The sequence below is a fragment of the Rhea pennata genome, chromosome 2, assembly GCF_028389875.1.
Source record: "Rhea pennata isolate bPtePen1 chromosome 2, bPtePen1.pri, whole genome shotgun sequence".
NCBI classification, from domain to species: domain Eukaryota; kingdom Metazoa; phylum Chordata; class Aves; order Rheiformes; family Rheidae; genus Rhea; species Rhea pennata.
In genome coordinates this window covers 116,527,673-116,543,332 of record NC_084664.1, presented here as the reverse complement: position 1 = coordinate 116,543,332, position 15,660 = coordinate 116,527,673, and the positions used below count along the sequence as shown (strand labels likewise).

At 39.4% G+C, this 15,660-nt stretch overlaps 1 long non-coding RNA gene across 1 annotated transcript; it reads left to right on the top strand.

Moving 5' to 3' along the window:
• The first annotated feature begins 9,355 nt into the window (after positions 1-9,355).
• LOC134136345 (uncharacterized) lies at positions 9,356-14,928 on the top strand. Its single transcript, XR_009957482.1, has 3 exons — positions 9,356-9,497; positions 12,719-12,781; positions 13,529-14,928. It is a non-coding gene; the product is annotated as an uncharacterized LOC134136345 (long non-coding RNA).
• Positions 14,929-15,660: the final 732 nt, after the last annotated feature.

Genomic DNA, 15,660 nt, shown 5'->3' with positions numbered 1-15,660 from the left:
ATCTGAACCCTTGTAGGTTAAATTAATGGAAAGTGAGACAGACAGCAAAACAACTTGCCCGGGACTACATAGTGCCCAAGAAGTTGTTAACTTACAAGTCGTTCTGATCCTGTGAGCCCTTGCCATATGCTTATTTTCTTGGGAAGGTGCTGCATTTCAGGGCAGGTTGAGGGAGGGAGAGGTTCAGACACAGTAGATCTGTCTCTTTGAGGAAGGACACATCCTAAGTGAGAGTGGAAACACTAGTCCAGAAAAGCAGTACTTCAGTAGATTTACCCAGATGTGAAGCCATCATCTGTGATATATTTTTTTTTCCCTGATTAACCCTATTAAAAGCTACTGCCTAATAAAAACATAGCAGGGGAAAATATTTTTTAACTGACCAATATTACGTATGTGGGAAGGAACTTTTATTAAAGATGCTGCCAGCGCTGTGTATTTTGCCGGAGGGACCAAGTGACATCTGCTTTATCAAGAAACAGGAAATGCCATTTCCTGTCTAGTCCGGAGCATCAAGCCAATACTGGTCTCAGTTGTCAGCCAGTCAATTATTTGATTGCTGATGTACAGCCAGCTTGCATTTGTGGATTGTCCTCCTGCTAGATTGCAATGATTACATAAACATTTGACAGTCAATCTCGAACTTCTCTTCAGCTTAAAGCCACTATTTATCAACACAGAGGGCTGACCTCGTTAGGTGACTTGTTCCCGCCTCATCCATTCAAAAATTTGATGTGCAGTGCTGAATTTGCACAGGTCCTCCTTTTCTTTTCTTTCTTTTTTTTTTCTTTTCAGATAAAAGAATCAGTTTCTTCTTCTCAATACTTTTTTTTTCTCTCTCTCTCTCTTTAGGAATTAAAGATTGCTGAAATAAATTAAGCAAGGTTTTCTGGCAATGAGAAGAGTGCCCATTTCCTCCCTGCTTCCCCCCATGTTTTGGGAAACACTGTTCATCCTGAGGAAACAACTGTCTGCCTATTGGCTTGAAGATCCAGCTGCTTGTCACGTTAGACCACGTGGAGACTGCATCTGAGTCCAGCTGTATTGCCAGGATCAGTGCCCTAAGGACTCAGCACAAAAACACTTTGATCCCTCCCAGTGACATTTTTTTTTGCTAACAAGCCTCCAGACATTTGAGTTGGTATGTCATCACCCTTGCTAAAGTAGAACAGAGGGATGAAACAAAAGTATCTCCAAAGACCTTTAATAACATCAGCAGAAAGGGAACAAGTAAAACATCCCAGGTGAGACACTTCTGTAAAAGCGTTAGTATCAGCCGCATGTCCTTACAGAGGACAGAGAATTTTTTTTTTCTTTTTCTTTTTTTCTTGTCTTTCTGTTCAGAGATAAAAGGAAGGATTGGAGCTATAGACTGCAAATTGCAATGAACAAAGTGTTTAACATCCTTTAAATAGCTGGATATTGTCAAAGGAAGGCAAATGGTCTAAAATTCATGGCTGAGAGAATGAACCTGAAAAGTCCTAACACATTTTATGCTGAGTGACTCCACTGCAAATTGTACCTCTCAGTGCAAATTTTCCACACACTTAACAGGAACTAAGTTACACAGGTCCTGTGACCAGTGATAGAATTTAGACATTTAATTCTCCTGTTACAGAACTGCAAATACACCCTGTTGCTTTTACCTTTTTAAATCCAGACAGTGTATGCAGGAGGCATATGAATTGTATAGCTGGGATTTGGGATAAGTGCCTCAAAAGAGCAATCACCTGATGCTCTTGTGATAGGGCAATAATTAAGAAGTTAACTAATACCTTGTGGAGATGAATCATTGAAGTTAGTGAATAACTTGACGGTAGCATTAAATTGTGTACTAGATACCTGAAATCTAGGGGTTTTACCATCCAAATGTATTACTTGACTGGCAAACCAGATTAGCTGGATTGCCAGCAAGGCAATATGTGATTAGCTTTATCACAGTGACGTTCAACAGATGAGGTAAATAAAGCTGGGAGAGCAGCAGAACCAAAAATCATTTTTCATGAATGGAAAGCATGCTTTGTAGATGATTTTGTTTCTTTTTTTTTCAAAAAAAATAACCTTCTGAAAGAGAAGGAACATTAAAATGCAAGGCTTTTTCTAACATGTCCAGCCATGTTCCTCTCACCTTTTCTGCAGAAAAAAATGCAGAAGATGGTATAATTTGATCAGAAAACCTGACGCTGCATCCAAAGGTATAAGAAATTTTGCTACTTGGATGATGAAACTTAGTGCATCCAGAAGCAATCCAATATGACCTAGTTAAGCAGAAACATCTAAGCAGGTGTTTAACATTCAAGCACATCAGCTGGTCTTTAACTTAACGATGCTTAAAAGAGTATAGACATGCCAGAAAGAAGAGCTACCTTGACAGATCTTTAGCTAAAGCATAGGATGGAAAGGCACAGGTAACTTTTTCAACAGCATGAAGTTAATCAATTCATCTCTAAAGCACCATCCAGTAGATACCTTGACTATTTATTATTATTACTGCTTTCGCAGATTGTAAGTATTGGTGAAGAGTGACCAGGTATTAGGACCCGTGCAAACCAAGCAGTACAGACTACTGTTTCCAGAAATTCTATGTTCCTGTAAATGCTCCTGTAGTCTTGTTTCCAAATTTTTTAATTTCAAAACAGTTATTTTATTTTTTCTATACCAAAAAGCAAGCTATGCTCCTCCTCACCAATATATTCTATATCCTTTTGCCAGAATTTAGAACTGTAGGATGGAGAAAGCTTCTTGCAGTATGAGCAGAGGGGGAAAATTTTTCTGCTGATATACAGTTTTGGAATCCCCTTTGCCCTCATCAGAAGTCTGTTTTCCATTCAGAGCATCTCTGTGTTCTCAAATTAGAAAGTGTTTATGTCATGGTTGAAACAAACCAGAAAAGTTGGATTACTTGTATCATGAATTTCTTTGTAGTGAATGGAACCCAAAGAAACATTTTTCTGCCAGTGCTCCCAGCTGTCCTCTTGACAGAAACTCTTGTGGCAGTGAGTGCAAACAGCTCAGTAAGTGGTTCTAGGGGAAATGTGAAAACTCTTCCCCCCTGCCAAAGGGAGATTTCTCAGGAGCATTTCACAATGTCACTCTCCACAAACATCAAGCTGTGCCTGGTGGCAACCAGACTGACGCTGCTTCGATATTTCTCTTCTCTTGATAGTACTTTGACAGGTTGTTTAGTTGTTTGTTTGTTTTCTTCTTTCTTTTTTTTCATTAATGGCAGTATTTGCAGGGTTTGTTTGGACTAGGTAGGTAGCAGCATGCCCAGTAGTGTATTACCCAATTTTTCCTGCCCTCACAAAGTGAGGATCTAACTAGCTCTGCTACTGTGCTTACAGTAAACCCTTATCAAAGCTTATTTCCTTGCAATTTTATTTTGTACTATTACACAGCTTGGAAATATGGGTGCATATCAATCATGTCAGGATCCTGAAGGCACTCTGTCATCTTTGCCTGTCTGCTCTAGCTGTAAAATAAAACAGCATCACCATACTACACTCCTACATGAGTCAGGTGATCCGACATAACTGTCACAGAAGCTAGTTCAGGGAAAATCTGAGATATATTGGTCACGTCACTGAGCTGTCCAATATTTTTATACAGCTAAAGAGGAAAAAATGTGACTGAGAAACCAGACTCATGTCTCAAATGACCTTGAAAGAGAATTTCGTTATTCCCAGATGATCCTGGTGATGTGTCTTATGCAGTGAGAGAGAACAGAGGAATAATGTATCTTTTTCCTTGCAGGTGCATCTCATCCTTCCATGTGAACCCATAGTACTTCATCAGTGGAAGACCCCTGAGCCGTCTGCACCGAAAGTACCTGAATTGGGTAGTTCCCTCCAGCTTGTTCTAGCTCTGTATCACAGTGATCAACCACCACTGGCACAAGGAGAAGCCTTAGCATGAGTAGAGAGACACCCTTTGTGTCTCTAAGGCGGGTGGATTGATGGCCCTTACCTCTTGGATTGTACCTTAAAGAGACACCCTAGAACTTGCGTAGCGCTAGCCGGGGAATTATAGCCTCTTGTTCTACTCCTCAAATTGTGTAACATGGTTTGGATTTCCTTGTCTTGATGAATGGAGCCATGCTTGTTAGCTTACTGACTGGAAAGTCCTTCAGAGCTAGTTACTCCTTTGTTTCCTCTCGTAAGTTGTGTTCCGTTACCTTTTTGGGGATGCTTTTGCAAGAGTCCACCATTTTGCTGAGGTAAATTGACCATTCTGTAGACCGGTCATCGTTTAGTTGCAGTTGTATTTACAGGTGATAGTTGAATCAGCTGAGCTAGCATGGGGTGATAATTGCAGAGAATTTCTATTGAAATGAAATGTCCATTTTTATGTGAGCTGAAGCAGCTTTTTTTCTTCTTTCCTCTGAAGTGTATGTGTTTATTTTAAGTGCATCCTTTAGAAAATCTAAATTTATTCTATCTCTTGTCTTCTGAGGAATAGACAGCAAGACATCAGGGCTCAATAGGAAAGAAAAGATCTGAAATGAGAGAAGAGAGGAGCTTACAGAGGAAAGTTACTTGTCTATATTTACTGGTTTATAACAGTAGCCTGGAGTGTCTCTGAGGGTACATTTACATAGCTAAGTGCAGTAAACATACTATGCTCTGAGTAAGCTAGCTGTGAGTCAGCTCTCACGTGAAAGCCATGTAATTCATCACATTTTTATTAGTTTGACTGTGGTGTCATGCTAATGCTGCCTTTTTTTTTTTTTTTTTTTTTTTTTAACTGGAATGCAGTCAGGGCAAACCAACGCAAAGCATGAGCAGAGCAGTTGCTCAGCAGACTGCACACGCAGTGCATGGGTGGACATGCACAGGAGGGAGAAACATGTTGCACATGATTCTCACTATCTGAATGGCCTTTGCAAGAAGCAGCTTTAAAACTAGCATGCTAACTTCTTCTTTGAGACTCCTTTCTTCTGCCACAGTTGTATAAGGGCAGGCTGTCATTTACACAAAGGCTTCTCTGAGCAGCAGGAACTAACTTTTTTAATGAAAGTACCTGCAGATAGTAAAAGAAGTTCTGTTTTTATGCTTTTTTGTAATCTAAGCTTTATTCCTCAAAGGCATCTTCATGCTGATAAGAACAAAACCCCACATGCAAATGTCTATTTTTGTCAGCGTCCCTAGAGGTGATTTCCCCCTGTCCCCTCCTTGTTCTGGATGCACTGGCAGCTGGGAGCAAGCTGTCACAAGGAGCGTAAAAGCTTGCTTGACCTGTCACTCCAGTTACCTGGCTGAAAGGACAGACTGGTGAGGAATTCATTTGGAGAAACATTCTGAATGAAAAACTTCTTTCTTTTTGGTCATACCTTAAGATCTAATTGAATTGCTGTAATTTTTGAAGATTTTCCAAGGAACACTATGTTTTTATGAAAATGTTGCAAGTTACTCTTTCTCTCTGCTTTTTTTTTTTTTTTTTTTTTTAAAGGGAGAACTGACTGAGTTCCTCCTACTCTCCAATTTGATAACACGCTAGAAGAGCCTTGGAAAATTCAAACCTCACCTCTTCCTTACTTTAATACAGTTGGCCCAAAATCTTTTGCCTTATTAAATGCAAAGCTGTCTCTGCTTTAACTCTGCTGGTCTCTCTTTTCCAAAAATATAGACACATACATGAATATAAAGATATTTTATAACCTGATTTGTGACCATATCTATAGTCTGTGTCTATAGCTGTAGCTGAACCTTACATAGTAGGGTGTCATTGCAGAACTGTGCAAGCTACAGTGTCAAGGATGGCGTTTCATAACTTCCTATGATAGGATTTTACTGCCAGAATTAGCTTCACTAGATTTGGTGATTACTAGATTACTCTTCTTCAGTAATTCCAGCAAAATATATGGCTCAAGGCTGCTGCAGCTCAAGCATACTGGAGTAATAAAGGTTTAATAAGCTGCAGTAACTGTCTATGTGTACACCATTGGTTGTCCCCAGTAGCATAATGATGCTTACCTTAAATTGCAGTGATAATTTTAGGCACAGCATCAAGTTAATATGTGTATGTGGGGGTGGTAGTGAAGAAATACTGATGTCAATTTATAAATGATGTTTGACCTAAATACAGAAGTTATTCATATATGCTAAAAATACCAACTGTATTACAATTGTAAATAAAGGAAACAGAGTCCTGTTGTTGACAGCATAGGTCTGGACATGAATAAGGTATAAAATCCATTTATCTTCTTCCTCTTGTGAGAACAGCTATATTTGTATAAAGGATTTAACTGTATCCACATTAGAGAAGCTGTGCTGTTTTTAACCCGCTGTAGCTAGATCATGTTATGCTAATGTGGATGATGACTTGAGAGAAAAAAATCTTTTATATTTTCTCTGTAATGAACAAAATATATACAGAAATAAATATCATGCGTTAATAATCTCTGTTACTTTTTTAATGTCAAGTGCAGAGTAGTCTACTGCTGATCATAATATTGCCACTGTATATTGCTTTAATTTAGAAAGTTCATAAACCATTAGGACAATGATTTCTACTATTATTTGTCAGTAAAGTGTGAAAATATTTCTTTATTATCCATTTACATTAATTCCAGCATGCATGTATTTAGTCAGAAGCATGGACTTCTTGAAGTGATTGCTCCCCATTGATTAATTTCATGTGGCCGCAAGTTTCCCGATTTACCAAACACATAGCAGTACTTTATTAATAATGCCTGTTTTGTGTGTAATGCCTTTCATCTGAACAGGTTTCATCTATTAATTAGCAAAGCTTAGATACTCAGAGTTAAATGAGAAATATGTTTGTAGTGTGATTGCTGTGTTCAGCAACTATACTGATAGATATTGGTAGTGATGTTTTCCCTGTTGGATGAATGGGAAGTTTGAGTCTTAGAGAGGCTAGATTCATGTATTCTCTAAGGTGAAGATTCATATAGTGAGCAATCTATGTGCTATGTGATTTAAAAATGCTATTTGTCCTCCTCTAAGGAGCTTTCTATGACACACTTAGATCCATTCAGGATTGGATAGCAAAGATTTATTCAGAATTGGATGGCAACATCAACTGGTAAACGTGAAAATAGGTGTTACAGGATGGTCTGCAAATAACTCACAATCTCCTCCATATGCTTAAGGGTATTTAATTGCCAATATATATGTAATACGTAGAATATCTACCTTGCCCCTGACTGCAGCTTGTCTGCCCACTCTCCCTGGCTCAGGATGTAACAGCTCTACAGACACGTGACACATCTGTTCACAGCAGATGTGAAGAACAGCGGGTCTAGCAATCATTTCAGGAGAAGTTAGATAACAAAATGAAAAGTACTAACTATCAAGGATAATAATATCGTTATTCTTACAGCCTTTTCTCTCTTTAACTTCTCAAGGACTCCTGGTTTTGTACCTTGCAGGAAAGGTGGTGTTGCTGTGCTTCTAGCACCATCTCAGAGCTGGTTTAGTTAAAATTTAAAAACTTTAACTCTGCCTGATAGATTTGTTAGATGACTTTCTTTCTGAAGAAGGGCTTAATTAAATGTCTGTCACCCAAGCATTTCCCAGGCCTGATTCTTCTTAGTTTGTGGGATTTGAAAGAATGGCTGCCTAGACAAGCCAGCCAAAGGCCATGTTATTCCTGAGTGACCATTCAAGGAATTCTCAGACAAAACTGCCTTTTGTCAGGAATTTGTAATTCTTCTAAACCAAAACTTTTCATTGGAATAAGAAGGTGTGTCTGGAAATATTTAGAGGCACTTGCTCCAGAATAAGTTAGGACAAGGATTGTAGGTTTACAGTTTGAAGCTTTGAGTCACTAGTTCTTGTCAGTGACATAAAGCTCTGCTGCTGACTGGGTTAGAATCATAGAATCAGTAAGGTTGGAAGGGACCTCTGAAGATCATCCAACCTCCCTGCTCAGCAGGGTCACCTAGAGCTTGTTAGCCAGGGCTGCATCCAGGCGGGCCTTGAAGATCTCCAGAGAAGGAGACTCCACAGCCTCTCTGGGCAACCTGGTCCAGTGCTCGGTCACTCTCACAGGGAAGAAATTCCCCCTCACGGTCAGGCGGAACTGCCTGTGCTTCAATTTCTGCCCATTGCCTCCTGTCCTGCCACGTGGGACAACTGAAAAGAGTTTGTCCCCGTCCCCTTGACACCCTCCCTTCAGGTACTTGTACACATTGATAAGATCCCCCCTCAGGCTTCTCTTCCCCAGGCTGAAGAGGCCCAGCTCTCACAGCCGTTCCTCGTAGGGCAGGTGCTCCAGCCCTCTGATCATCTTCGTAGCCCTACGCTGGGCTCTCTGCAGTAGCTCCATGTCTCTCTTGGACTGGGGAGCCCAAAGTGTTCTTCTGAACCACATATTACACTTTGCCCAGGCAAGTGCTGTTGCTCAAGGAGCTTGAATATGAACTCAGCTGGGTAAAAAGAACAACACTATGTGACTAATAAAATCAATGTCTAAATAAATGCAGTTCAAACTTGAAATATTCTTGATCAATCCAGAGGTAATTTTTTTTCTAACTGAATGAAACCAGTCTAACAGCATACATTTCGCTACAGAAAAAGTTAATTTATATAAAACCAAGATTTTAATATATCTGATTAGTTCTACATCAAGATAGCATCTCTGATTTAATGCTATCTTAAATTAGCCAAAAGTAGTTTTATGCTTTTTCCTCATATAAAATGTTCCATGTGATTAAAGCAATTTCTGTCCTTAGTCTTGACATGCTTTATTGTTAGAAAGTACTTTGACTGTTGAAAGGTAGGTTTATATATCATTAAACATAGCTGGAAAGATATCTGGCATAACTCTATACTTTCTTATTGCAGAAATATCTGCTAAATATTAGTACTGTAAATTGCCAGCAAGCCACGAGGCACTGGGACACTGCAAATGCAGAAAAGGACCTTGAGAGAATAATAGCAATAGAAGTAAACAGAGCAAAAATTGTGCAAGAACTTCTTCAAAGTCAGGCAAGGGTGTTTTACACCCAGGTTTGGATGTTACTGTGTGCAGTTTGACCGAGGTATAGGTTTTCCTGGCTTGTATGTATATATAGATAAGAAGCAGAAAAAAATGATGGTCCACAGGATTCAGCTGAAATTCCTGAGAATCTTCTAGAAATAACGTTCCTCCAGAAGCTGGCTTTGTCACTGGTACTTCGTCGTTGTGCTAGTAAAATACAGCAGTTCCAGTCTGAGTCCTCTGTTTGAGGACTGCAGGCTCGAGTCCCATGAAAGCAGGTGGAGGGAAAAATCTCTAGCGTACAGAAAACACAGCAGGCTGTCCAATTATATCACCACACCGCTCCATAGCTCCACCGTGGCCTGTCTCAGGAGGCCGTAGGGAACAAAAATCCTCTCCGAGGAGCAGCTCACCGGCACTTGGTGTTCCCGAGGACTGCACCGGCAGTCGGTGAGGCTTGCAGCGTGCCCGGAAAACAGGGGTGTGCTTTGGAGGCTACGTCGGTGCAGCAGTCAGTATGATATCGAAAGGGAAAACAGGAATGTTTAAACGCAGTAAGTAATCCTAAGCAGGTATTGTTATGGCCAGGCCAAGAGCTCAGTTTCACGGGAAAGGAAAGCGCGAGCTCCGGTGCCGACGGCGCTCTGGCGCGTCCCAGGTCAGAGCCCCCACCTCCCCGACGCTCCCCGCGCGCGTGGGGCTGCGTGATTCCCGGCAGGCAGACGGGCTGCATGGCTGTAGGCAAGTGTTCATTACTGAGCTATTCAGCAGCTGTATTGAGCAGGGGAAAATAGTATTTACTTCCCTAAATATTAGGCTGCAGTCAATGTCTTTAATACATAGTGTTATATAGTCAATTAATAGATAAATGTTTCGGTATCTAGAAATAGGGCAGCATTCAAGTTAGTTAATCCCTAATGGTCAGAGCAATCACATTTGGCTTATTAATATATAACTTCACATCCAAACGCCAGTATATTTACTGCAGGGCTTTCTTATCTTGTGGTGAAATTCCGAGAACTTTTATATTTTATTTTGAAGGTAAACACTGATAGATCCATCACTCGAAAACAACCAGTTATAAACTGAAAACGAAGAAACAAAGTACTGTAGATTAAACATGTTGTCTGTGTGCTGCTTTCTATCACGATATACCAGGACACTGTTTCAGTATCAATGAGGTGCGGCAACAAAAAGGAGAAATACGGGGGAAACATTTGTATTACAGAGCGATGCACAACAGGGCTGTATGTGGAGTGCAAAGCCAAGCCAGTGAATTTCTGCACCAAAGTCAACAAATAAACTGATTGACAGTGTTTACTGATAACAACCACAATCTCTCTGTTACACCCAGCCAAGGCAATCAAAACTCAGTAAGCATGAAGGGATGGTATGAGCAAGACCTACAGTTAATGGATGAACAACAGCGACTGCTCAAGCTTGGAGACAGTTTCCTCGCCAGAATTTGAATCTGCTGTGTATTATTCATGGTAGTAATAGAAGTGGTTTATTCATGCAGAGTTAGAGATAACCCTGAGAATAACTTGTAAAGAGTAAATGCTAGTCTTCGGGCTATTATACTGTGTTCCAGTTTATTTACCTGGCAGTGTTACAGGAGACTGCAATTCTGTGAATCATGAATATGATTCATAATAGTCATGCTGACCTTTGAAAATTGGGACTAGGCAAACACATCAAAAAGAAATCCAAGATCTAACAAATAAGCTGATAAAAACAAATGAATGATATTTACAGACCCTGCCAGTGTATGAAGAGGTCACTTTAATACCCCTGTAAGTCCGAATGTGTCCTCTTCATAGCTGAGCAGTCATGCATACATTTCCAATATAGAGGTGTATTCTCCACCATTTTGGGTACCCACTCAGATGGCTCCCTGAAAAATCTGTACGCAGGCTGCAGGGCTGCTAACTCCAGGAGTCTGTGGTACAGAAAACCGTGCACTTGCTTCTGTGGGTATGTAATATGGTTATAAAGTTACTGATAGCCTTCAAAGCCCAGCTGAGACAAAGAGGGAGACAGATGAAGAAAGGGAAATTGTGGCAACTGTGTAAACTGTGTAATGTGTTTGTATTATCACCTACAGCTGAGCTTGACTTAGGGTTGGCAATGGCCATGCTTGGAGCAGGCATCAGGATTTGATGACCTCCAGAAGTCTCTTCCAACCAATAAGTCCCTGGTTCTGTGCAGATGTACAGAAGGACTCTATCTGAGATGACAAGGCTGTGAGAGGAGTTGATGCCATGCCATCTATCAAGTTACTGCACAGTAATTATCACGAAGAAAGTTCTAAAAAAATCAGTATTTTTAAATGCTTTATCAGTCAGTGGCTGTAAACAGTTTCAGCAAAGTGGTTCACAAGACTTACGCCCTACCTTAGGTTCACTTCATATGAAATCTTAGAAGCTAGAAATGCTGGGGCAATTTTAAATGATGCCTTAGACTATTTTTGTAATCAAAGGATCCTTGATTCCAGCTGAAAACATGCTCTGTCATAGCCCTGCAGTTCGTAGTTCCATATCGCCATAAGAGAAAGTTATTTCAAGCAACCCTGTGATAATCTGTGCCATCACTGGGTTCACACCTTCAGTTTTTAGTTAAGCTTTTAGAAAAATTGGCATGAGCATTATGATACTGTGGCTTTGTTCTATGGTTGTATTTGGTTGCTGTATATGAGCTCATAAAGCATTTTAAATCTTTCTAGAAGGGAAAAGCTATTTAACATAAAAATTTGTTTCTTTTTATTCCTTATAAAGGTAAATAAGAAGTGCTGAGAATAGTATGTCACTGGAAGATTTGAGGTTGTTTAGGGCTAGGTCAGTGGTATTTTGGACTTTATAGCAAAAAAATATACTTTCCTCTCTTCACATTTGTGACTTACTAACATGTTTACTTTTTCAGCTGAACATTTCCATTCTTGGCTGTGCTGAAAGGTGATAGTCTCTTTACTGGATGTAACATTGAGCAAAATCCCTCAAACCTTTTGAAATACCTTTGATTGAAACGTATAATCCGTTATACAAATATTCTCCCTATGTTTACAATAACATTGCACAATAAGCTGAAGATGAAAGTTTGGCCTGGATATTATAATTATTAAGGATGTCTTTGGCTGGAGATAAAGAAGAAGTTTTAGAATAAGACCATCTCTGTGTGTGCTCAGTGGGTGTTAGATTTGCTTAGATTGTAACTCAGTGCAAAGAACAATTTACAACCATATCTATAAAATTCTTTTTCTGCCTAAATGGATGAGTGGCTGAGATTGAGACCGCTGCCCTCAAACTAGGATTAGCTACTTAAAAGCACTGTAAAGATGTGAAGCCAGACATTATGAAACCATGAAGACATGATTTAAGTCCCTTCACCACTTTATCTTCCATTACTCTTGATATTGTGTTGGATCTCCTTTATTGTGAGACAACAGCCATGAGTGTATGTCACTGTCTTCACACAAACGTTATTAGTCAAAGCAGAGATCTTGCTTATTTCCTGGAAGATACAAGCTTTAGTTCACAGCTAGTCATTCAAATGGAAACATCTAATTCTACATGAGACTTTTGTTTTTGGACTTCTTCTTTGACTAAGCATAGGGAACACTTTCCTTTTTCTTTTACTTTGCAATTTAAGCTATATAATTTAACATGACCATTTTTAGCCAGTAATCTTTTTTGTCTTCTGCCTAAATATATAGTTAATACTGAGTTTTGTGAAAAATTAAAGAATCAAGAGATCATCCCATCCATCCTTTTACCCACAGCAGGATCTACTATATTTACATCATTAACTGACAGATGCCAACCTATATTGGGAAGTTTCTCAGGTAATGTATTTCCTTACCTCACTATACTTACCACTGGAAAGTTTTTCCCTGATGTCTGTTGCTGAATGTCTCACGTTGCAAGTTAGGGCTATTAATATCCACTTTCATTCTTTTTTCTCCCTTTTTTCTTTGCTAATGGAGTACCTGAAAATGAACACAGTACTTCACTTTAGTCTTTGCAATTGCTGAACAGAAAAGAAAAATGTGACACTCTTGCAGGTTGTGCTCCTTTTTATACAGTCTATGCTTTTTTTTTTTTTTTTTTTTTTAGCAAGAGCTTGATATTATATACTCATATAGACCAGATTCTTTTCTGCAAAACTGCTACCTATCCAAATGTTCACCAGCTGTGCTCATGAGGCTGGTTGTTTCTACCTAACTTACAATCTTTGGCCTAATAAGTTGCCTTAATAAATTGCATCTCAGTTTTTCAGTTCGTGTTTCCAATTTGTTATGATTTTCATCCTTTCTTCCCTTTCACTTTTCCCATGTTGGTGTAACATGTAAATTTAGTAAGCATATTCTCTTCTCTACCATTCAGCTCATTAGTAAGAATATTGCAGGTTCATTGATACAAGATAGATCATTACAGATCACCGTACTGATGCCATTAATAACTCCCCTGAATGCAGGTATTTTTTTCAGACAGATTTGACCTCATGTATGATTTACAACTTTATTCGCATGTTATGCAAAGAGGTTAGTATTTCTGAGCCTATGTCTCACCCTATTGGTTATCTTCTGCAGGTACACAATATGGACCCCAATCTGAAGTCAGAATTTGAAGCTCACACATACAGACTGACATTGCTGGCCACTGTGACTGCATGAATGTCTGCAACTGTATGAATGTCAGCAAAAATAGACCTGAGGAGTTAGGCATCCTTCACCAGTTACTCATTCAGAATTAACTCAGTTCAGAATTACAGATTCATTGTAAGAGGAAGTGGAACACCAGTGGTTTACATGGAATTTCAGAGTTTTAATCTTGGAGTTTTAATCTAGGAGCTTTCTAGCACTCTAATTTGCTAACCCAAGATACCACAGTTAGGTACTACTACACTGTATTTCTTGCACCTTGGCATGAAGCAGATATGAAGCATCCCTCTGCTGAATGGGATGGTTTGTGACAGTTCCTGGGGAGGCAAGCATAGCCAGACAAGGGCTTCAGCTGCCAGGAAAGCCCCAGGTTCTGGCAGGGAAAATTAGGGTATCTACCTTGTCATGGAGTGTGTGCTCTCAGCCTGCCAATACGTGGAATTGCTTCACTGAAACTTCAAAGGTACTAAGGACACTGAGGTTTGTTTGCTTCCTTGCTTGTTTAAAAAAAGATAGTAGCGCGGTTCTGTTTATTTTTTCATGACAGAGTTATATTAAAGTTCACATACTCCCTGAAGGTCAAAAACACTATGTTGAATTCTGAGTGCTCTGGGCCTGAACTTGTGTGCATATGCCATATCATGTGCTTAATGTATGACAAAGTATCACAGAGCTTTCTACTGGCCTATCAGTCAGTTGTGATAGTAGTCTGTGATACAGACCAGTCAGAAATCTACTGCTTCATTCAGTAACAGGCTCGAGTGCGTAGAGCTACGTTGCTGCCTTTTTTCAGCCATTGTTGCTTCTTGTTTTATGGTTCTGTATCTGGGATACAGATCTTTTCCTAGCAGTTTTCCAGTCTGGAAAAGTCTTACTTGCCCTCTATGGTTGAGAAGGGTTGCTTACAGCTTGGGAAATGCTGAGGACAACTGGTGTGTCCTTGCCCTACATCTGTTTCTGCTTAGCCTCCAACTGGGTAAACAGGTACATAGGATTGATTCAGGCTGTTTTTCATGTTGTTCTCATGATCTTAGTATAATCTAACACACTTCCACTGTTAGGTAATTGCAAATGCAGCCTTACTTTGAGATTGTTTACAGCCTGACTAGCTAGATTTTACCCTGCCAGTCTTTCTTGTAATTCCCAACAGTAGTCTCATATATCAATATTATACAATGAAAAAACACTGGATTGGCAACAGTAAAATGAATAAGCATTCTGTATTTATTCTACAGTTTATCTGGAGTCCTCTGCTGCATTTTATCTGATGTTTATTTTATTCTAATCCAACCTTGTTTTCTTGCTTGAATAAAAACACTTAGTGCCTTTTTCTTGTCCAGACGAGAAACTTCTTTAGCAGAAAAGGAGATGCTAATCAAGGAGCAGCTTTCACTGGCATAATTACTGTGACTGCTTTATAGTCTATAACATATGTAGAAATAATACTTAAAGCAATCCAACTAATAATAGGGTCTCGTACAAAAGCAAGGTAGAGAAGGCCTATGATCCGTTGAACAGACACAAAAAATAAATAGGCAATGTATTGCAGAATAATAATAACTTGCCACAAAGTATCACTGCAAGCTCAATAAAATAACTGGGACAAATCTAATAGTTGATATTGAGTACTGCTAATATATCAGATAGGGTGGCCCTGTAGGAGTGGATCTGTGGAGTGAAACAGGTCAACTAAATTGCTGATGTAGGTACTCACCATGATCAAAGAAAGGAAACAGAGCAACAAAAACTGAGGAAATACAGTAAATCCAAAAAGAAATAACTGAAGTTAAATTACTGTAGCATGTAATAAGGCTTTCGCTGCTCTGGGTGCAGAATATTGGTTTGTGATGTTGTGTCTTTGTGTTATGCTGCAGCGACATGGTTGTAAGAAAATGGCACAGTGCACAGAAACCCAGTATTACTTCAGGATATCTTTAAAATCCCCTTAGATTATTTTGATTAGATTTTATGGCACCTGTATAAAATCTGAACATTCAAAAAATGTCATATCAATAGGCTTCAAGTGCATGGTCAACATAAGCAGAGTGAGAAATGAAGTC